Source organism: Macrotis lagotis, chromosome X (genome assembly GCF_037893015.1).
Source record: "Macrotis lagotis isolate mMagLag1 chromosome X, bilby.v1.9.chrom.fasta, whole genome shotgun sequence".
NCBI classification, from domain to species: Eukaryota; Metazoa; Chordata; class Mammalia; order Peramelemorphia; family Peramelidae; genus Macrotis; species Macrotis lagotis.
Window position 1 is genome coordinate 83180944 of NC_133666.1, and position 24068 is coordinate 83205011.

Below are 24068 nucleotides of genomic sequence, written 5' to 3' on the forward strand. Positions count from 1 at the left end.
TATCAGTTTTTTTTCTAAATTTAAGGTAGTAGTCTTTGGTCTTTGTTCAAACTCCACAGTGCTTTCTCTGGATACAGATGGTATATTGTCCATTGCAGACAGACCAAAATTGTCCCTGATTGTTGCACTAATGGAATGAGTGAGTCCATCAAGGTTGATCATTGCCTCCATGCTGCTGTTAGGGTGTATAATGTTTTTCTGGTTTTGCTCATCTCACTCAACATCAGTTCATGCGAATCCCTCCAGGCTTCCTGAATTTTCATCCCTCCAGGTTTCTAATAGAACAGTAGTGTAGGGGCGACTAGGGGGCACAGTGGATAAAGCACCAGCCCTGGAGTCAGGAGTACCTGGGTTCAAATCCGGTCTCAGACCCTTAATAATTACCTAGCTGTGTGGCCTTGGGCAAGCCACTTAACCCCGTCTGCCTTGCAGAAACCTAAAAACAAAACAAAACAAAACAACAAAAAAAGAACAGTAGTGTTCCATGACATATACCACAGTTTGCTAAGCCATTCCCCAATTGAAGGACATTCACTTGATTTCCAATTATTTGCCACCACAAACAGGACTGCTAGGAATATTTTTGTACCAGTGATGTTTTTGCCATAGTTAAAAATTTCTCTCCAGAAAGGTTGGACAAGTTCACAGCTCCACCAATGATGTATTAGTGTCCCCAATTTCCCACAACCCTTCCAACAATGATCATTATCCTTTCTGGTCATATTGGTCTGGTCACATTTTGACAAACTACTAGAGTTGACTCTTGCTTGTGGTTTCTTCAGGATGGTTCCAAGAGTCTGATAATCTTAGTGATAGGTGTCCATGAGGTTGATCTCTGCAAGTTGGGATGTAAGCCCTTTCCCCTGGTGGGCAGTCTCACTGAGCTGCCCAGGCAGGGGAAGGAAAAGACACATGAAGTTTTCACAAAAGTTTATTCCTGCTCCCTTTCCTACCCTGCTTCCCAGAGTCCCCTTCTGCAGCCCCAGTTCTGTTGTCTTCACCTTTTTTTCCCGTCAGTGAAAGCCCAACTGCTCCCCAGCTGACCTCCACCCAGAAGTTCTTGGCCCCTCCCTCCCCAAGGTTTACTTCTTTCCCCAAATCATTGCCACCACTACTACAATGGGCATGTCCAAGACACAGCTTTTCCCTCCCTAGATCAGGACATTTCTGAGGGCAGGAGCCAAGCACTTTGATGAGGCAAACTCCTCCAAATACTATGAAAAATGTTGAAGGTGGGCTCTGAGAGAAGCAACTGGGGGTCACCCTATTTCACACACATAAGAAACATCCAGGGAAGTCAAAGGGTTGGTCAGGCTTACATGGTAAGTGTGTATATCTGGCTGACCCAAAGCTGGTAGGACCTGGGTTTTCAGCTGAATCCTGCAATGAAAACTAAAGATCTCCCAGCTCTGTGGGGATCCATCCCACTGGCTTCTGGGGAAAGCCTTTCCAGGAACCTTGGCTTCATGGTGAGGTCAAGATGGAAGCCTGCCAGCCAGGCTTTTAGGAAAGAGAGATCCAGTTTCAGTGCTTGGGTCTATTAGTGTGAACTTGGTTATGTCCCCGCCCTCCTCTTGACCTCAGTTAACATTTCTATGTAATAAGGCATTTGGATCAAATGAGGTTAACCAAACCTATAAACTTAACCAAATTGTACCTCCACATGCCTTCCCCACCCAGCCATCCTTTCTAGCTTAGAAAACCTTGTTCCCTTAAGCTTTCTAGCTTAGAAAACCTTGTTCTTTGGGTTGCACCCAACCAGGAAGTTCCACTGTTCCTCCAACTCTAAAGGCAAAACCAGGACTAGAAGTACCTCATCCCACACAGGTCAGGTCACCATCAGTGCATGGAGGTGAAAGGCAAAGGTTCATTAATGACCAGTTGAAAATCATTTCATTCCCTTTGGGGAGGGTTGAGGGGTCTGGGATTTTATTTTCATGGTAATTTTTAAAATTTCTGTTCAGGCCCCCAAACCTCAGCTTTCCATTAAACCGATTTATCATCCTCAAGGTATCTCTTGCTCCTCATATATCCATTCCCAGTCCACAGGTGTAGTCAGGGAAGGAAAAGCCAAGTAAAAGTAATTCTTGGCAAGGGTCCCTCACCCCCAATTAAAATTGATAGCAAGTAACATAGTTGTCCACTTCAGTGACACAGGAAATTCCCAAGTGTCAACTTTATCCCCACTTCCTGTGGGTGTAGCTTAGCTCCCCTGCTCCTCCCCTTTCCCAGTAATCTTCCTGGACTCATGTGGGGACCATGATTTCTCCAACATATGCCCCCAAGAAGTCCATGGTTTTAGAGGGTTTATGTAACTGCTATCATGTCCAGCTTAGAGGTGCAGTATTGGCCTTAGAGTTAGGAGAATGGGAATTCAAATCCAGCCTCAGACCCTTGATACTTACTAGAGGTGTCGCCTTAGGCAAGTCACTTAAATTTATTTGTCTCTCAATCAGTGCTATCTCTGGTATCCTGATTCATATCTGGACTCTGGACCCAGATGGCTCTGGAGAAGAAGGCGATTTAACTCATGAGCCCCTCACTACAATGTGATTCATTTGCTTGTCATGGCATCACTTCCCTGATATCATGGTCTTCATTGAGAATGAAAGACCAATATCAGCATTACCACCAATCCTGGACCCAGGCAAGACAGAAGGGAAGAAGATAGGACCAGGTGTAATACAGTCTTCTATCCCTCTCTCCTCCTAACAATACTGGATTGATTTTTGTGTTCTAATCCATGAGTGTTGATAAATTTTCTCTTCATACATCTATAGATGAGCACTGATTTTTTATCTATTCAGCTTTATTAGGACTCAGTTTTTCCTTCTATTGTCACATATAGAAATAATTCAATTAAATTACATAAATATTCATATGTATCTGTTCATTTATATTAAGACATATAACATTAATATATGAAAATACAGAGAATGTATGACAATAATTTCATATGAATATAGTGAATATACTCATATGTATGTTTATGTATGTGACTTTGAAGACTTCCCAAATTCCAAATTATATGGGGAATGTGTCTACCTGCTTCTGGGGAGAGCTTCTCAGGGAAGTTTAGGCCATGAAGCTTAGCTACAGAGGAGGGAGAGGCCACAAGAGAAGCCAGTTTGTCTGGCAGGCAAGAGAAACGCAAGCTCCAGGTTGGGTTCTGCTCATTTCTAGCTATGTGACCTTGACCATGTCCTTGCCCAACTCTGGATCTCAGTTACCCTTTTTCTTAATGAGAAAGTTGGACCAGATGAGCTCTGAGATAATTTTTTCACTTTCCATCTTAGCAGTACATTCAGACTTCACTTCTAGTCCTATGTTAGCGAACTAGCCCCCACTCTCTCACCCCCTACTGAGACAATCCTACTAGTCCTTTTTCTATGGGGCAATCCCCAAAGTTCTACTCTTATGCTCAACTTAAATATTTGAATAAAACCTATAGTTTTTTCTGAACCAAAGGTTCCCCCACATCACCACTCCTACATCCATGTTGCAGGGTTTGTCAGATGTCAGAGATGAGGGTCTAGAAGGACAAGGTCCTGAAGGGACTAGTTGGGACCAGTTCCCTACCAGGGGTAGGATTCCAGCCTGGAGGCATGGGGCTTATGGTTCCTGTATCTCTGTTCCTCATCCTCAGGAGTCTGGGCCCAGGTGGGCTTTGGATTGGTCCACTGGCATCTCTCCCTTCTCAGACATCCTTTGCCAGCCTTAGGGGTCCTCAAGAGCCATCAGTCAATGGAGGGAAACTGAGTCTGGCAATAAGGAAACCCTGCCAAGAATTCCCCACCTCCACTGAGTGCCAGTGGTTGGTAACATCAGTGTTCACCTTTCTGAGGCAGGTGTCTCCCAACAACCAACACTGCCCCCCCACTGGGCCCCAACAGACACCCCAAATGCCTCCATACACCATTTCCCCTCATTTCCGCCTCCCCCACCTTATCTCCTCACTTTGCATTCTAAGAAAGACCTTTACTGGCTCACTCTCTCCCACACCACTCCTACAAGTGACTCCAGCTCCTAGTGGACTTTCCTGACTGCAGCCATTGTGGGAGCTGGGCAGAGAGAAAGAAGACCCCAGTGACTGGGATTGATGCTCAGAGACTCCCTGCTATGTGTCCAGATCTCCTGCTCTGTCCCCTCTTTCACTTCAAAATCATTGGGCTTTGTATAATCTTATCCAAGAGTGCTCAAATATTTACTCCATTCATCATGTAAAGGAGGAATTTTCCATTCCTTCTCTATTTTTCTTTATGAAGGATGCATGATTTTAATTATTTTCAATCTAATATATGGAATTATATACACATATTTGTAGACATGTATTAATTGATTCTTTCTATAGATGATGTAGTAATCCTATTTCCTCATAAACATTAGGAATCATTGCCAAGTATATGAGTACAGCCACATTCATTCTGTGTTATTTCAATGAACTGTATGAGTGTGCACATGTATATGTCCAGGTTTACATTCTTGCTATGTTCACTGATAAAATTTCTCTTTTGTTCTCTTCTTATGACTGAAGCTATTCGCCTGCTTCTCCCCCTGTCTGAGAATATAGGAAGATTCCAGTCTATGTACACTCAGAGTATATAACCCATGTCCAGGAATAGAGACAGAGAATGAGGATGCCTGTATATGTAAGAAGACACTTGTAGGACTAATTGATATCAAATAAAATATTTTATGAAATGACTGTAGTGGAAATTGTGAGCAGAAATGCCCCATGGTATGATATTCTTTAACTAATAAAGAATTGAGTTTAATATTTATATCTATGTCTATGTCTATGTCTATGTCTATGTCTATGTCTATGTCTATGTCTATGTCTATGTCTATGTCTATGTCTATATCTATCTATCTATCTAAGAAATCGGCCAGCAGCTTCAGATTGATTATATAAGTAGTTAAGTAATCAAAGTAGAATACTCACACTAAGAGTCTGGGGCAGGCAAAAGATGATAATCATGGAACCGCTCAAAGAGTATCCTACAATGCCAATGGTATTTATAGAAAATTGACAAAGAAAGAAGGATCTGCAAAGTATATTACTGCATATTGTTTAATATTTTTAGTTTTTCACAAGATAGTGCTCATTTAGGATCCCAAATACCTGGGGACCATATCATCTCTATTGGCTGGAATCCCAGGCATGCAAGGCTTTGGACTGCTCATGTTCTGGTCAATATGCTTCTTTCAGCTTACATCCATCTTAGTTTACTGTATTCATTTAGTGGGAGGGACTCATTATTATTTTTATTATCATCATTATCATTATGGCTTTCACTGATACAAACTTTTTGCTGTGAACTCAAATCATGAACTTGACTACTAGAAACTTTTTATAGAAAATACAAAGAAGGTGTGAAGGCTCGCGCCTCGTGGGGAGGCTCCTTGGCTCGGCGGCCTCGGGTGGGGGCTTGGGGCCTCCCTGCCATGTCGTGGCTCTTTGGCATCAACAAAGGCCCCACGAGCAAGGGTGCGAGGCCGTGCTACCCCTGCCGTCCGAGGCGGGAGGGGATGGCTGCGGCACAGACTGTCCGGGGGGAGGCGGGGACCGGCCGGTGCCCAAGGACAAAGGGAGCAACTTTGACACCACTGGCCTGGAGCGGGCAGCCAAGGCGGCGCACAAGCTCGAGCACTCGCGCCATGCCAAAGAGGCACTGGGCCTTGCCCAGATGCAGGAGCAGACTTTGCAGCTGGAGCAGCAGTCGAAGGCTAAAGAATACGAAGCTGCTGTGGAGCAGTTGAAGAATGAGCAAATTCGGATACAAGCAGAAGAGAAAAGGAAGACCCTGAGTGAAGAAACGAGGCAGCATCAGGCAAGAGCTCAGTATCAAGACAAGTTGGCTCGACAGCGCTATGATGACCAGCTCAGACAGCAGCAACTTCTCAATGAAGAAAACTTGAGGAAGCAGGAGGAGTCTGTGCAGAAGCAGGAGGCGATCAGGAGAGCAACTGTGGAAAGGGAAATGGAACTGTGGCATAAGAATGAGATGCTGAGCATAGAAGCAGAAACCCGTGCACGTGCCAGAGCCAAGAGAGAGAATGCAGATATCATCAGGGAGCAGATCCGCTTAAAAGCTGCTGAGCACCACCAGACCATTCTGGAATCCCTCAAGACAGATGGTACTCTGTTTGGTGAAGGATTTCGGGCCTTTGTAACAGACTGGGACAAAGTTACAGCTACGGTGGCTGGATTGACACTTCTTGCTGTTGGTGTTTACACAGCTAAGAATGCTACAATGGTTGCTGGGTGCTACATTGAAGCCCGCCTTGGAAAGCCCTCCTTGGTGAGAGAAACCTCCTGAATTACGGCGTTGGAGGCCCTGAAGCATCCAATCAGGGTTGGCAGGCACCTGGCAAGTAAACCTCAGGATGCTCTGGAAGGAGTTGTTCTCAGTCCAAAACTGGAGGAACGGGTCAGGGACATCGCCATAGCAACAAGGAACACCAAAAAAACAAAAAACTTGTACAGGAATATCCTCATGTATGGACCACCTGGCACAGGGAAAACACTTTTTGCCAAGAAGTTAGACATGCATTCGGGTATGGACTATGCCATCATGACTGGTGGAGATGTCGCCCCCATGGGGCGAGAAGGGGTGACTGCCATGCACAAGGTCTTTGACTGGGCCAATACCAGCTGCAGAGGCCTCTTGTTATTTGTTGATGAAGCTGATGCCTTCCTGAGAAAATGAGCCACAGAGAAGATCAGTGAAGATCTCAGGGCAACACTGAATGCATTCCTTCATCGGACAGGCCAGCAAAGCAACAAGTTTATGCTGGTCTTGGCAAGTAACCAACCTGAGCAATTTGACTGGACCATCAATGACCGAATAGATGAAATGGTCAATTTTGACTTGCCTCAGCTTCAAGAATGGGAGCGGTTGGTGAGGATGTACTTTGACAAGTGCGTTCTGAAGCCAGCCACAGAAGGAAAGCAGCACCTGAAGCTGGCCCAGTTTGACTAAGGGAAAAAATGCTCAGAAATCACCAGGCTGACTGAAGGCATGTCTGGGCGGGAGATCTCACAGCTCGCCATTGCCTGGCAGGCCTTAGCCTACACCTCAGAAGACGGCATCCTCACAGAAGCCATGATGGATGCCCGCATGAAGGATGCCATCCAACAGCATCAGCAGAAGATGGAGTGGCTGAAAATGGAGGGCATGGAGGGGAGCAAGAGCCAGTCTCTGCCTCTCGTCAAGGAGAACCTGGTGTGAGGGTGGCAGCCCCCAGGACGTGGGGAAGGAAGGGGCTTTAGAATAATGTGTGGAAGCCAGAGCTGGGCCTGGGGCCAAGCCTGCCTTCCTGCTCCTCCTGTCCTTGGAGGCTTTTTTAAAATACTCCCAAGAACTCACCCCGGCAGGAGCCACATTAAAGGATCTACTACTCACACACACACAAAAAAAAATACACAGAATAGCTTTCATTGCTTAAAGGGGAACAAACTATTGTGAATTTTAGAGCTTAAAGAACCTATACCCCAGGACTTCAATCAACTAGGAGCCTAGGGTGTACAAGTGTGGGAGTGTGTAAGAGCAGTAGTGTGGTTGTATCTGTGAGTCTGTATGTGTTTTCCTGTCCTTACATCTATCCCAGCCCCTGTGCCACTATTGCTAGCACATTGGAATCAACCAGTCTAGAGTGTGTTTTAAGGGAGGCCACATCTTTCTGTGTGTACCTTCTACTAAATTTCAATTAACTGCATTACTTGGTCTAATCAGTTTTGACCCACTGAGGAAGGGTTATACCTCTCTTGTGAAGCTGGTCTCCTATAATTTTGGGCTCACTGGATTTGACTCCTGCTTCTGGCCTCTTCAGGAAGTTTGTAGTAGAAAGACTATTTCATAGTTAGATGTCCATGAGGCTGATCTGCACAGCCTTTTTCTCAGGTAGACAGAAGTCCACTGACCTGACCAGGATGAGAAAGGAAAGAACACATGACCTCTGGTCAAGGAGTTTTTTGGCTTTCTTTCTAACTGTGATTCCACACATCCCCTTCCTTATCCCACATGAATCACTATTCACACCTGAAAAACTCCCCCTCTGTTATGTGGACAATCTGCACCTTCTTCCTCAACACTAAAACCCTGTCTATCAATACACCATTGATCTCTCCATTACATCCTCAATCCTCAAATCTAACCAGTCCTTATTAACTGAACCAAGAGAATAATACAGAAAATTACAGTGATCCAGAATAGAAGGGGAGTAAGGTCTGCATTCTAGCATATTTTTTAAATTAATTTTTATTAAAGAAATTATTTGTTTTACAATTTAACCCCCAATCTTAATTCCCTCCCCCCACCCCCCACGGAATGCAATCTGTTAGTCTTTACTTTGTTTCCATGTTGTACCTTGATCCAAATTGGGTGTGATGAGAGAGAAATCATATCCTTAAAGAAGAGAAGAGAAGTCTAAGAGGTAACAAGATCAGACAATAAGATATCTGTTTTTTTCTAAATTAAAGGGAATAGTCCTTGCACTTTGTTCAAACTCCACAGCTCCTTATCTGGATACAGATGGCACTCTCCTTTGCAGACAGCCCAGTATTGTTACCGATTGTTGCACTGGTGGAATGACCAAGTCCTTCAAGGTTGAACATCACTGCCATGTTGCTGTTAGGGTATACAGTTTTTCTGGTTCTGCTCATCTCACTCAGCATCAGTGCATGCAAATCACTCCAGGTTTCCCTGAAATCCCGTCTTTGCCACCATAAACAGGGCTGCTATAAATATTTTTGTACAAGTAAAGTTTTTACCCTTTTTCATCATCTCTTAAGGGTATAGAACCAGTAGTGGTATTGCTGGGTCAAAGGGTATGCACATTTTTGTTTTCATTTGGGCATAGTTCCAAAGAGCTCTACAGAAGGGTTGGATGAGTTCACAGCTCCACCAACAGTGTAATAGTGTCCCAGATTTCCCACATCCCTTCCAACAATGACCATTATTCTTTCTGGTCATATTGGCCAGTCTGAGAGGTGTGAGGTGGTACCTCAGAGAAGCTTTAATTTGCATTTCTCTAATAATTAATGATTTAGAGCACTTTTTTCATATGGCTATGAATTGTTTTGATCTCATCATCTGTAAATTGCCTTTGCATATCCTTTGCCCATTTGTCAATTGAGGAATGGCTTTTTTTTAAAATAAAAATGACACAGTCCTCTGTATATTTTAGAAATGAGTCCTTTGTCAGAATCATTAGTTGTGAAGATAGTTTCCCAATTTACTACATTTCTTTTGATGTTGGTTACATTGGTTTTATCTGTGCAAAAGCTTTTTAATTTAATGTAATCGAAAACATCTAATTGGTTTTTGGTGATGTTCTCCAACTCTTCCTTAGTTATAAACTGCTCCCCTTTCCATAGATCTGACAGGTAAGCTAGTCCTTGATCTTCTAATTTGCTTATAGTATTGTTTTTTATGTCTAAGTCCTGTAACCATTTGGATCTTATCTTGGTAAAGGGTGTGAGGTGTTGGTCTAATCTAAGTTTCTTCCATACTAACTTCCAATTATCCCAGCAGTTTTTATCAAAGAGGGAGTTTTTATCACAATGGCTGAACTCTTTGTGTTTCTCAAACAGCAGACTACTATAATCATCTCCTGCTTTTACACCTAGTCTATTCCACAGTTCCACCACTCAATTTCTTAGCCAATACTAAACAGTTTCAAGGACTGATGCTTTATAATATAATTTTAGATCAGGTTGGGCTAAGCCACCTTCTTTTGCACTTTTTTTTTCATTAAGCTCCTGGAAATTCTTGACTTTTTATTTCTCCATATGAATTTACTTACAATTTTTCTAACTCATTAAAGTAATTTTTTGGAATTTTGATTGGTAGGGCACTAAAAAGACAGTTTAGTTTTGGTAGAATTGTCATTTTTATTATGTTAGCTAGACCTATCCATGAGCAGTTGATATTTGCCCAGTTATTTAAATCTGATTTAATTTGTGTGAGAAGTGTTTTATAATTGTTTTCAAAAACTTTCTGAGTCTGTCTTGGCAAATAGACTCCCAAATATTTTATATTGTCTGAGTTTACTTTGAGTGGGATTTTTCTTTCTAGCTCTTCCTGCTATTTCTTGCTAGACATATATAGAAAAGTTGAGGATTTGTGAGGCTTTATTTTATAACCTGCGACTTTGCTAAAATTGCTAATTATTTCCAGTAGTTTTTTGGATGATTTCTTGGGATTCTCTAGGTAGACCATCATGTCATCTGCAAAGAGTGAGAGTTTTGTGTCTTCCTTCCCAATTCTAATTCCTTCAATTTCTTTTTCTTCTCTAATTGCTGATGCTAAGCATTTCTAATATAATATTGAATAGTAGTGGTGATAATGGGCACCCTTGTTTCACCCCTGATCTTATTTGGAATGCCTATAGCCTCTCCCCATTGAGTATAATGCTTGTTGATGGTTTCAGATAGATACTGCTAATTATTTTAATGAACAGTCCATTTATTCCTACACTCTATACTGTTTTTAATAGGAATAGATGCTGAATTTTGTCAAAAGCTTTTTCAGCATCTATTGATATGATCATATGATTTCTGGTAGATTTGTTGTTGATATAATTGAGTATACTAACAGTTTTCCTAATATTGAACCAACCCTGCATTCCTAGAATAAATACTACTTGATCATAATGTATTATTGTAGTGCTAACTTGTTGCAATCCTTTTGTTAAGATTTTATTTAAGATTTTTACATCTATATTCATCAGGGAAATAGGTCTATAATTTTCTTTCTCTGTTTTAACTCTTCCTGGTTTGGGTATCAGCACCATATTGGTTTCATAGAAAGAGTTAGGCAGAGTTCCATCTTTCCCTATTTTTCCAAAGAGTGTATATAGAATTGGAACCAAGTGTTCTTTAAATGTTTGGTAGAATTCACTTGTGAATCCATCAGGCCCTGGAGTTTATTTTAGGAAGTTCAATTATGGCTTGTTGAATTTCTTTTTCTGAGATAGCATCATTTAGGTATTTAATCTTTACTTCATTTAACCTGGGCAACTTATATTTTTGTAAATATTCATCCATTTCACTTAGATTATAAAATTTATTGGAATAGAGTTGGTCAAATTAATTTTGAATTATTACTTTAATTTCCTCATTGGTGGTGAGTTCACATTTTTTCATTTATGATACTAGCAATTTGGTTTTCTTCTTTCTTTTTTATAATAAAATTCACCAGAGGTTTATCAATTTTATTGTTTTGTTCATAATACCAAGTTTTGGTTTTATTCATTAATTCAATAGGTTTTTTTTTACTTTTGATTTTATTAATTTTTCCTTTAATTCTTATAATTTCTAATTTTGTATTTAATTGGGGATTTTTGATTTGTTCTTTCTCTAATTTTTTTAATTGCATGTTTAGTTCATTGATTACCTCTTTCTCCAACTTATTCATGTAAGCATTTAGAGCTGTAATATATCCCCTGAGAGTTGCTTTGAATGAATCCCATAGCTTTTGGTATGTTGTTTCATTATTATCATTATCTAGGATAAAATGATTAATTCTTTCTATAATTTGTTTTAGGTCCACTCATTTTTTAAAATGAGGTTATTCAGTTTCTAATTTGTTCTGGGTCTATATCTCCTTGGCCCAGTATTGCATATGACTTTTATTGCATTGTGATCTGAGAAAGATGTGTTCACTATTTCTGACTTTCTGCATTTGATCATTAGGTTTTTATGTCCTAGTACATGGTCAATTTTTGTATAAGTTCCATGTACTGCATAGAAAAAGGTATATTCCTTTCTATCCCTGTTCAGTTTCCTCCATAAGTCTAGCATATCTAATTTTTCTAACAAATTATTTACCTCCTTAACTTCTTTCTTGTTTATTTTATGATTTGATTTATCTGGAACTGATAGCAGGAGGTTGAGGTCTCCCACTAGTAGAGTTTTGCTGTCTATGTCTTCCTGTAGTTCTTTCAGCTTCTCCTTTAAGAATTTGGGTGCTGTCCCACTGGGTGCATATATATGCAGTATTGAAATGATTTTATTGTCTATGGTACCTTTTAGGAGGATAAAGTTTCTCTCCTTATCTCTTTTAACACTATCTATTTTTGCTGCTGCTTTGTCTGAGATAAGGATTGCTACCCCTGCTTTTTTTACTTCAGCTGAAGCAAAATATATTTTGCTCCAACCTTTTACCTTTACTCTATATCTCCATGCTTCAAATGAGCTTCTTGTAAGCAGCCTATTATAGGATTCTGGTTTTTAATCTATTCTGCTATTTGCTTACCTTTTAAGGGAGAGTTCATCCCATTCACATTCAAGGTTATGATTACTACTTCTTTATTGCCCTCAGCGCTATCTTCCCTCTGTTTGTATTTTTCCCTTCCCCCCTTATCCATATTCCCCAGTATTTTGTTTCTGAATACCACCCCCTTCAGTGTGTTTGCCCTTCTATATCACCCCCTCCACTTGCTTTCCACTTTCATTTTTCCCTTTGCTATTTCTCCCTTTTCCCCCTCTCCCCTTCCCTTTCTCCATCTCTAACTCCCCTTTTCCCCTTTTAATACATGAAAGGTTGGATGTTTTATAAGTTAACTGAGTATGTGTAGGTTGACTTTAAGCAAAGTCTGTTGAGAAGAAGATTCAGGTGTTTCTCATCTGCTCCCTTCTTCCCCTCTATTACCATAGGTTTTTTGTACCTTTTAGCGTAATGAGATTTACCCCATTCAATCCCATCCCTCCTCCAGTCTCTTTCCTGTCCCCCTTTTTAAGGAGGTAGTGTTTTTTAGATCATTCTATCTAAGTCATAGAAAATGCTGAGTGTCTGTCCCTTCTAATTCAGTATATTCTATCGAATAGAGTCAAAATTCCTGAGAGTTATTAGAGTCTTTCTCCAAAGTGGAGTTAAAGCCACTTACATCCCATTAGATAGCAGTCTGATGGTTAGGTCATGAATGTCCATCATTTCTGGCTAGGTATATTCTCTCTGTTAGAGTTACAATTCTCAAGATTTATGAGAATCTTTTTTCCACCATGCTGGGCTATAGCCAGTTTCAACTTACTGTATAGCATGTTTTTTTCCTTTTATGCCCCCCCCCCTTTTTTTACCTTTTCATGTGTCTCTTGAACCTCCTGTTTGATGTCCAAATTTTCTGTTTAGCTCTGGTCTTTTCATCAGAACTTTTTGGAATTCTTCCATTTCATTAAATGTCCATCTTTTTCCCTGGAAGAGAAGGCTCAGCTTTGTGGGATAGTGCATTCTTGGCTGCATTCCAATCTCCCTTGCTCTTCGAAATATCTCGTTCCAGGCCCTTCGATCCCTTAATGTTGATGCAGCCAAGTCCTGTGGTTCCTTCATATTTAACTTGTTTCTTTCTGTCTGCTTGCAGGATTTTCTCTTTTATCTGACAGTTCTGGAGTTTGGACACAACATTCCTTGGTGTTTTCATTTTAGGATTTTTTTCTGGTGGGGATCGATGTACTCTTTCAATAACTACTTTGACCTCCAATTCCATGATATCAGGGCAGTTTTCCATCACTAGATCCTGTAATATTAAGTCCAGGCTTTTTTTCTCATAAATGTTTTCGGGAAGTCCTATAATTTTCAGGTTGCCCCTCCTCGATCTATTCTCGAGTTCAGTGGTTTTGTTGATGAGGTAGTTTACATTTTCTTCTATTTTTTCTATTTTTTGATTTTGTCTAACTGACTCTTGCTGTCTCATTAGTTTCTTTAGGCTCCATTCTTTTTTTAGGGGAGGAGCTTTCTTCATTAACCTTTTGCAACTCCTTTTCCAATTGGTCAATTCTACTTTTGAAAGGGCTTTCCATTTGACCAATTGAGGTTTTGAGAGAATTATTCTCATTTTGTATTTGTCCAATTGATGATGTGAGAGATTTATTCTCATTTTGTATTTGTCCAATTGATGATCTGCGAGATTTATTCTCCTTTTGCATTTGTCCAATTGTACTTTCTAAGGTTTTGTTTTCTTGTTGCAAGGTATTAATTGTCTCTCCCAAATTTTTAAGCTCCTTCCTTATTTCTTCAAATTCTTTTTGTGCTGAATACCAGATCATATTCTCCTCAGAGGTTCCAGGTCTCTCTGAGTTAGGGCCTTTCCCTTCCAAGAATTTTTCTATGCATCCACCTTTCTGCTGACCCTTCTTCATTTTGCTAAGACCTTAGTTGGGGAGGGACTGGTTTGCAGAGGCTTGGGATCACCAAAGGCTTTACTTACTGAGTGCAGTTTCTCTGGCTGGCCAGTAGGAGGTGTTGGTTGCTTTCTCTGGAGTGTCTGTGACCTTGGTTGAGGCCTTCTCCCTTTGCTTGAAGGGAGGAGTTAGAGCTATTGAATTATTTTGCCTTCAATCAATGGTGGGCTTTACCCTGGCCTGAGGTCATTCCTCAGCTGGGCTGGTTCTTCTGCTCACACACCTGGGCCTGAGGCAGAAGTAGTTTGCATTTGTTTGTTTGGGAGGAGGTCTGAGTTATAATGGGACTCTTGAGTTCCTCAGACCAGAGGAGCCCAGATGGTGTCTGCAGCTCTCCTGCTCCAGAACTCTCCCCCCAGCCCTGTTGGCAAGCTCCCCGGGGGGGGGGGGGGACAGTGCCAATACCAGTGCCTCTGCTCCCTAGTTGACTCAAGCCTCTGCTGTCTAACCCCAACACTGATCTAGAAGTTCAGGCTCTCCGGCCCTCAGTCTCCGGGCTCCGATTCAGCTGCTAATCTCACTGATTGGGGCTGATCCTCCCTCTGATCCCAGACTCACCTGCCCGAATTCGGCCAAAGCTGCTGCAGGAGACAAACCCTGAAGTATATGTTCTTTTTCCTGGCTTTTCTTTCTGGGTTTTGTGGGTTGGATTTCTTTTAAGAGGTTTGTTTCATGTGATAGATGGGGAAGAGATCAGGAGGTTTTAGAACTGTGCCTGTCTTCTCTTCGCCATCTTGGCCGGAAGCCTCTAGAATATTTCAAAAATAGAGATTCATAAGAAGAGGTTCATGTTCCCTAGACATCCTCTCTACATTAGCGCCAGGAAGGTTTCAATGCTACATGGAATTGGCAACTTCCAGTGCCTAAGGGATGGCAGTCCTTTTCCTATCATTGTCTTGGCTTTACATTGATAGTGACAAATTCTTCCCTATACTGAGACAGATCTTCTCTTGATCTTTCCATACTCACTTAATCATGTCCTAGATCACTTCTGCCCTTTGAAAATGAAATAATTGAAAAAGTTATCTATTATAGTGGCTTCATTTTCTCTCCTCTCACTATCTTCTTTACTCCTTAGAGTCTATATTCAGAATACATCACTCCACTGAAACAACTCTCTCCAATGTTAGTCATAATCTCTAAATTACCAAATCCACTCATCTTTTCTTTGATCTCTGCAGCCTTTGACCCTGTTGCTCACTCTCACCTCTTCAATAATCTCTTCTCTCTAGATTTTTAGGTCATCCTTTTTCATCAATTAATTTTCCTCCTACTAATCTGACTTCTCAGCCTGCTTTGCTGGATCCTCCTCCAGACTACATCCTCCAAGTGGAGGGGTCCCTTAATTTCCCTTCCAAGGTTTTCTTCCTTTCTCCCCCAATACTTCTTCATTGGTATCTCATTAGTTCCCATGAATTTAAAGACCATCTCTATGATCATTATTCTCAACTCTATCCTCCCCCTAAAGGAAATGAGGGAAGGAACAGAGAGGATGGGAGAGAAGCAAGGAATGAAGCAAGCAACCAAAGAAGATAACAAGGAACAATGGAGTGAAGGAATGAATAAAGGAAGGATGCAAAGGGAGAAATTGATTGAGACAAAGAGAGTCACAAGCAGAAAGAGAGTTCTTTCCTCAATGTACATTCTCCAGTCTTTCATTAAACATAAGGTAGAATATATGAGTTTGAATCTCGGGACACATCATTATCTATTGTACTTTCCTTACTTTTGTCTTAACTTCAAAATTTACTTAAATTAAACAAGAGATTAACTAAGTCACTAGGCCTAGTGAAGATGTTTTCCTCTTTCCTTGCCTCATTTTGACAAACAACTGGAGTTGGCTTCTGCCACTGGCACCATCTTCTTCCTGTTCAGGCTGCTAGGAAGGTAATCATAGTATTAACTGACCATGAGACTGTTTTCTACAAGTTGGTGAGCAGAGTCCCCCTGAGCTGTGCAGAGTGAGAAGGGAAATGGCACTTGAGCTGTGAACCCAAGTATATTCCTGCTTTCTTTCCCACACTTGTCCCCAGAGCCCCCTTCTGCACTCTCTCCTCTGTCCATAATCTTCACCCTCCATCCCACCATTGAAAGCCCAATTGCCATGCTGCCCTCCTCCCCCCTAGCAGTTCCTGACCCCAGGATCTCTCCTGATCTTGTCATTGGTAATACTATCACATTTGGCATGGACAAAGCACATCTTTTCTATCAGTACCAGAGCATCTATAAGGACAAGAAACAGTGACCTGGCCTAAGTTAAGACATCCAAGTCCATGGACAATATTCATGGAGGGCTCTGAGTGAAGCAGATGGGTCATGCTCCTTACTTCATAAATGGAAGGAAACTATTTAGGGAAGGCAGGGGATTGCCTCAGGCTTACTGTGCTCCTTGTGCATTCCAGACTGCTCCAATGCTGGGAGGGGGATGAGTGGGGTTGAGTTTACTTTTTACTTTAGCACACAGTCATAACTAAAGATTTCCAGAACCCCCAGATCAATGGGGAACCTGCATGGCAAATTCTGGGGAGTGAATTCCCAGGGACCACGGGACCACAAAACCTCGTTTTCTGAGGAGGGAAAGGCTAAGGTGGAACTGAACTAGCCTGGAAGGCAAGACAGCCCCAAGCTCAAAGTGTGTGATTCCCCAATCTCACTGTGAGATCTTAGTCATGTTCCTGCCCTCCTCTGGACCTCAGTAATACTCTTAATGAGGAAACTGGAACCAATGAGCTCTGAGGTATCTTTTAATGTTCCATCCTATAAGCCCATTCACACTCCACTCCCATAGTCATGTGAAACTAACCCAGCTAAGTCTAGGCAAGTTCTGAATTAATTGTCACCAAAACACTAGAATAGAACCTGCTTTTCTGTCTCCTGAGGCAGAGGTACCCCCAACCCTTGCCTTCTTACAAGGATTTCCATTTCTCAGATCCTGGGGAGTTACAAGCCAATGTCTCATAGGGACTAGGAGGGGACTTTTTCACTAATAGAGACAGAAGTTCTGTGGTCTAGGGCTTGTGTATCCTGTCCCCTTATCTCCCATTTTCAAGAGTCTGAGTATCAGGTGGGTTGTGGGCTGATCCTCTGGTATCTCTTGTCTCTCTGCTATCATCTCATAATCTTGGGAATCCTCAGGAAGCCACAAGCCAAGTCAAGATTAGTCTGTGAAAAGTGAACCCCTCTTCCCATGTCTACCTCAGAGTTCCCAATTCTGATTGAGTAGCGGATGTATAGTGATGTCAATGGACACATTGAGGAAGCAGAAGTTTTCCTCTAGCCAACCACAGCCCTCCCTCCACTGGTGCCAGTGGACCAAACATCCCACCCACTTGTCTCCCTCTAGTCCCTAACTCCACCCCCTTGCCAGCTCAGGCTCATATCCCCTCTCCCATTGCATCTCCAAGTGATTCAATATCCAGTGGGGTTTCCTGACTATAACCATTCTGGAAGGGGATAAGAATGAGAAGATCTCAGGAGATGGGGCTCATGCCTAGAGATCCCCTTCTGTCTGTGTAGATGCTCCTCTCTTCCCCTTCAAAGTCATTGACTTTGTACCTTCTTATCCAAGAGGATTCAAACATTTCTCTGTAAATTCATGTAAGGGAGAAATACTACAACCTGAATATTCCGTATATGGAATATTTATTTTTATATAATCCAATATAGAGTAAAGGATTCTTATATTTCAATTACATATATTCCCTGCATTCATCTATAAGTACTCATACACTACAGTCACGGGCCTATAAAGTGTACAAAACTTATATTTGCATAAATGAATATACAATGTAGGACAGCTCATATAGTTGAAGACAGAGATCAGAATCATTGATGTGTAGTAAATATATCAATATATTTATGCTTGTGTACTCAGATTTTTTTTATTCCTATGTACATGTACTCATGTATTCTTTCTATCAATCCATTTAACATGATCTGTATTCACTTCTTTCAAATACAAATAACTATTCTCTCAATTCTTATGTATCTGAGTACTCAAACATTCTCATATATAAGCTTATATTCTCTCTCTCTCTCTCTCTCTCTCTCTCTCTGTCTCTCTCTCTGTCTGTCTGTCTGTCTCCATTTACTGATAACAATTTTCTCATACCCTCTCTATGCTTGATACTATTCTATTTCTTCTGTCCCTGTCAGAAAACAAATGAAAATTTTTGTGTCTATACACAGGATGTAGGATGTATGTCTTTATTCCTATATAGGGATACAGACAGACAATAAGGGTGCCAGGATATATACAAATAGGAACTGAATGAACACTGTTAAAGGAAGCATGCACATAGCAATAATGAAAGATTATATAAGTGGTCAAAATGCTAAATAATATATAGGAATAATACACAACCAGGAGGGGATCATTTGATAGAAGTCCTGTGTATCCTGTGTAGCTTGTGTATCCTGTCCCCTTATCTCCCATTCTCAAGAGCCTGAGATTCAGGTGGGCTTTGGACTGGTCCTCTGCCATCTCCTGTCTCTGTGATATCACCTCATAACCGTGGGAGTCCTCAGGGAGCCACCAGCCAAGCAGAGATTAATCTGGGCAAATTAAACCCCTCTGCCCATGTCAGTCTCCAAGCCCCCAATTCTGGCTGTGCAAAGATGGCTAGTGACATCAGTGGGTACATTGAGGAGGCAGGAGTCTTCCTCTTGCCAACCACAACTTTCCCTCCTCTGGTCCCCACTAGACATCCCATTCATTTGTCTCCCTTTCGGCAGCATACCTACCTCTATCTCCTTGTCTGCTCAGGCTCTTATCTCTTCCCCCCACTGCTTCTACAAGTGCCTCTATTTCCAGTGGTGTTTCTTGTCTGTGACCATTCAGGGAGGGGACAGGGAATGAGAGGACCTCAGTTACTGGGGCTGATGCCCAGAGACATCCTGCTGCCTGTGCAGACATCCCACTCTCCCCCTTCAAAACCACTGACTTTGTGTATTCTTATCTAGGAGGGCTCAAATATTTCCTCTGTACATTCATGTAAGGGAGAAGTACTCCCATCCTTTATCTTCCTCATGTGAAATATTCATTTGATTGTATAATTCAATACAGAGCAAAGAACTCCTAAAATTCATTTATATATATATATATATATATATATATATATATATATTCTCTATATTTATAAGTACTCATACACTACAGTTGCTAAAGTATATATAACTCATATTTGTGTTAATGATTATATAACATAAGACAACTCATACCTAAGAAGACAGAACAGAAGCATCTCTTCATAGTACCTACATATAGATACATAGATGCTTGTGTTCTCAGGTTTTTTTTTATTCCCATAAGTATGTACTCATATATTCATTCTATCAATCCATTTATATGATTTGTAGTCTCTTCTCTTAAATACTGACAACTATTCTCTCTATTCCTATGGATCTGAGTATTCACACTTGCATTCTATTTTCATGTACTGAAGCATATATAAGCTCATGTATAAGTTTATGTTCTCTCTCCATTCACTGGTAAGTATTCTTTCATACCCTCCCTATACCGGATATTATTCTATTGTTTTTCTCCCTACTAGAAAATACAGGAAGACATTTGGGTACCAGGTTGTATACAAATAGAAACTGAATGAATGCTGGTAAAGGATTTACTCACATAGCAATATAGAAAGATCATGAAAGTTGTCATAAATATTAACATATAGAGGTAATACATGAGTCATCATATATGAGTCAAAAAGACCATATACTGTTTTATACATATAAAATACAGATTGCTTATATATGTTTTTATGTGGATGTGTGTGGTCACTAGGGAAATTTTTGGCAAACTTACATCTATTTATAAATATCAAAAGTGTGTATATATAATATAATATATATAAATATATATGTATATTTGTGCTTAAATATGAAATGCCAGGAAATAAAGTATTAGTAAATAGGAATATATAAAAAGAACATATCAATATTCAGATGGATGAATATAGTGAGAGAAGAAATGATTCTTCTTAGGTATCAAAATACACAAGAAAGATCATAATGCTCACCTCTTATGAGATGTATCCAGATCTTTCCACATCCTTATCCATGAGATTTTCCTTAAAAGGTGAGGTTCTCAGTCTTTTCTGCCTTTGTCTGCACATCTGCTTCATTTTCTAAGTTAAATTAGTATTTTTTCATGTCTCCTTTGTGTCCTCACCAAGATTACTAATGAAAAATTATTAAGAATATTTTATGAACTAATTGTCCAGGAAGTACATAAGTATTATTGTATATGATCATAGGTGTGTCTGTGGTTCTTTCTGCCCAGCCCCTCCACAGCTCCTCAACAGACATCCCACTCACTTGTTACCTTATAATGAGTATCATTCCCTCTCACACACATTTTTCTCTCCTCCACCCTTGCTTCTGCTCACTTTCTGTTCTCTAAAAGAACTTCTCTGCCTCAGTTTCCCTCCCTCACTGCTATTACAAATGACTTAAGCTCCCAATGGACTTTCCTGACTGTGGTTGTTCTGGTAATGAGGTACACAGGCAGAGGACTCCAGGGACTGAACTGATGATATTCATCGAGCCCCTGCTCTGTGCCCAGACCTCCCTATGTCACCCTCTGCAAAACCACTGAGTTTTGTGTATTCCTATCCAGGAAGGCACAAATATTTTTCTGATAGATTCAGCACATAAGTGAGGAGTTCTCCATTCCTTCTCCATGCCTCTTTATGAATGAAGAAAGACTCTTTAAAAATCTGCATAGGAAACTTTAGACATATATGTGTCTACATGTACTAATTTAAACTTTCTATAAAATCATTTATATTTTTATTAATCCTATTTCCTCATAAATATGAGCCTAAGAGTACTCCTACATTCATACTCAGTTCTTTTAAATGGAATTTCAAATTCTGTCTTTTCATATTTGTGTGTGTGTGTGTGTGTGTGTGTGTGTGTGTGTGTGTGTACAGGCTTACATTTTTGCTATGTTCACTCTTTTTTTTTAAGTTTTTTGTTTTGTGAAAACACAATGGGAGGGGGCAGTTAGGTGTTGCAGTGGATAGAGCAAGGAACACTTAATAATTACCTAGCTGTGTATCCTTGAGCAAGCCACTAGCCACTTAACCCCCATTGTCTTGTAAAAAAAAATAATTACCTAGCTGTGTGGCCTTGGGCAAACTACTTTAACCCCACTGCCTTGCAAAAACTAAAAGCAAAACAAAACACAGTGAGATTAAGTGACTTGCCCAAGGTCACACAGCTAGGCCATTATTAACTGTCTGAGGATGAATTTGAACACAGGTCCTCCTGACTCTAGGACTGATGCTCTGTCCACTGCGCCACTTCGCCAATACAAAATTTATTCAAGGCAATGTGGTTGAGACATGCCCAATGTCACACAGCTAGGCAATTATTAAGTATCTGTGGATGGATTTGAACTCAGGTCCTCCTGACTCAAGGAGTGGTGTTCTATCTACTGTGCAACCTAGCAGATGCAAAATTATTCAAGGAAATGAGGTTACGAGACTTGCCCAAGGCCACAAAGCTAGGCAATTGTTAAGTGTCTGAGGTCCAATTTGAACTCAGGGTCTCCTGAGTCCAAGGCCAGTGCTCTATCCTATGTGCCAAGATGCTACCCCCAAAACTATTCATTCAATGAGCTTAAGAGCCTTTCCAAGGCCACAAAGATGTGCAATTCTTAAGGGTCTGAGGTCAGATTTGATCTCAGGCCCTCCTGACTCCAGGGCTAGCGCTCTATCCTACATGCCAGCTAGACATCCCATAAATTATTAAAGTCAATGAGGGTAAGAGACGTGCCAAGTTCCTACAGCTCAGCAATTTTAAGTGTTCAAGGGCACATTGGAACTCACGGTCTCCTGATTCCAGGGCCAGAGTTCTATCATCTGTGTCACCTAGTTGCCCCAAAAGTTATTCAAGGTACCGAGGTTGAGACTTGCCCAAGGTCACACAGATAGGCAATTATTAAGTTTTTTGAGGTCGGATTTGAATTCAGGTCCTCCTGAATCCAGGACCAGTGCTCTATTCTATGTGCCAAGAAGCTACCCCCAAAATTATTCATTCAATGAGGTTAATAGCCTTCCATTGCCACACAGCTGGGCAATTATTAATGTCTGAGGTCGGTTTTGAACTCAGGACTTCCTGACTCAAGGCTCAGTGCTCTATCCTATGTACCAGCAAGAAGTCCCACAAATTATTCGAGTCAATGAGGGTAACAGACTTGCCAAGTTCCTATAGCTAGACAATTTTAAGTGTCAGAGGGCAGATTTGAACTAAGTGCCTGTTGAAATCAGAGTCAGGGCTCTATCCTCTGTGCCACCTAGTTGCCCCAAAATTTATTCAAGGCAATCATGTAGAGACTTGCCCAAGGTTACACAGCTAGGCAATTATTAAGTTTTTGAGGTCAGAATTGAATTCATGTACTCCTCAATCAAGGGCCAGTGATCATTTTATCCTATATAATGACAATAAAGAAATAACATACCAAAACCTATGGGATTCACTCAAAGTGGCTGTCAGGGGATATATATTATATCTTTAAATGCTTACATGAATAAATTAGAGAAAGAGGACATCAATGAACTAAATATGCAACTAAAAAAATAGCGAAAAAACAAATTAAAAATCTCCAATTAAATACCAAATTAGAAATTCTAAAAATTAAAGGTGAAATTAATAAAATTGAAAGCAAAACTATTGAATTAATTATTAAAACCAAAAGTTGGTTTTATGATAAAAACCAATAAAATTGATAAACCTCTGGTCAATTTTATTATGAAAAAGAAATAAGAAAACCAAATTGCTAGTATCATAAATGAAAAAGGTGAACTCACTACCAATGAGGAGGAAATTAAAGTAATAATTTGAAATTATTTTGCCCAACTCTAAGCCAATAAATTTGATAATCTAAGTGAATGGGATGAATGTTTACAAAAATATAAGTTGCCCAGGTTAAAGGAAGAAGAGATTAAATACCTAAACGACCCTATCTCATAAAAAGAAATTCAACAAGCCATTACTAAACTCCCTAAGAAAAAATATCCAGGGCTGAATGGATTCACAAGTGAATTCTACCAAACATTTAAGGAACAATTGGTTCCAATTCTATATAAACTCTTTGGAAAAATAGGGGAAGACGTAACTCTGCCTGACTCTTTCTATGACACCAATATGGTGCTGCTACCTAAACCAGGAAGAGTTAAAACAGAGAAAGAAAATTATAGACCTATCTCACTGATGAATATAGATGCAAAAATCTTCAATAAAATCTTAGCAAAATGATTACAACCAGTTATCACAGGGATAATATGTTATGACCAAGTAAGATTTATTCTAGGAATGCAGGGTTGGTTCCATATTAGGAAAACTGTTAGCATAATCAATTATATCAACAACAAACTTATCAGAAATTTTATGATCATATCAATAGATGCCGAAAAAACTTTTGACAGCACCCATTCCTACTAAAAACACTCTAGAGTCTAGGAATAAATGGACTCTTCCTTAGAATAATTAGCAGTATCTATCTGAAACCATCAACAAGTATTATATTCAATGGGGAGAGGCTAGAGGCATTCCAAATAAGATCAGGGGTGAAACAAGGGTGCCCATTATCACCACTACTATTCAATATTATATTAGAAATGTTAGCATAAACAATTAGAGAAGAATAAAAAATTGAAGGAATTAGATTTGGGAAGAAAGAGACAAAACTCTCAATCTTTGCAGATGACATGATGGTCTAGCTAGAGAATCCCAAGTAATCATCCAAAAAACTACTGGAAACAATTAGCAATGTTAGCAAAGCCGCAGGATATAAAATAAACCCTCATGAATCCTCAACTTTTCTATATACAACTAGGAAGATACAGCAGGTAGAGCGAGAAAGAGAAATCCCATC

General features: G+C 40.4%; 1 pseudogene; it reads left to right on the top strand.

The window, feature by feature from the left end:
- Positions 1 to 5445: 5445 nt before the first annotated feature.
- Positions 5446 to 7232, top strand: LOC141498471 (ATPase family AAA domain-containing protein 3-like; annotated as a pseudogene).
- The last annotated feature ends 16836 nt before the right edge of the window (positions 7233 to 24068 follow it).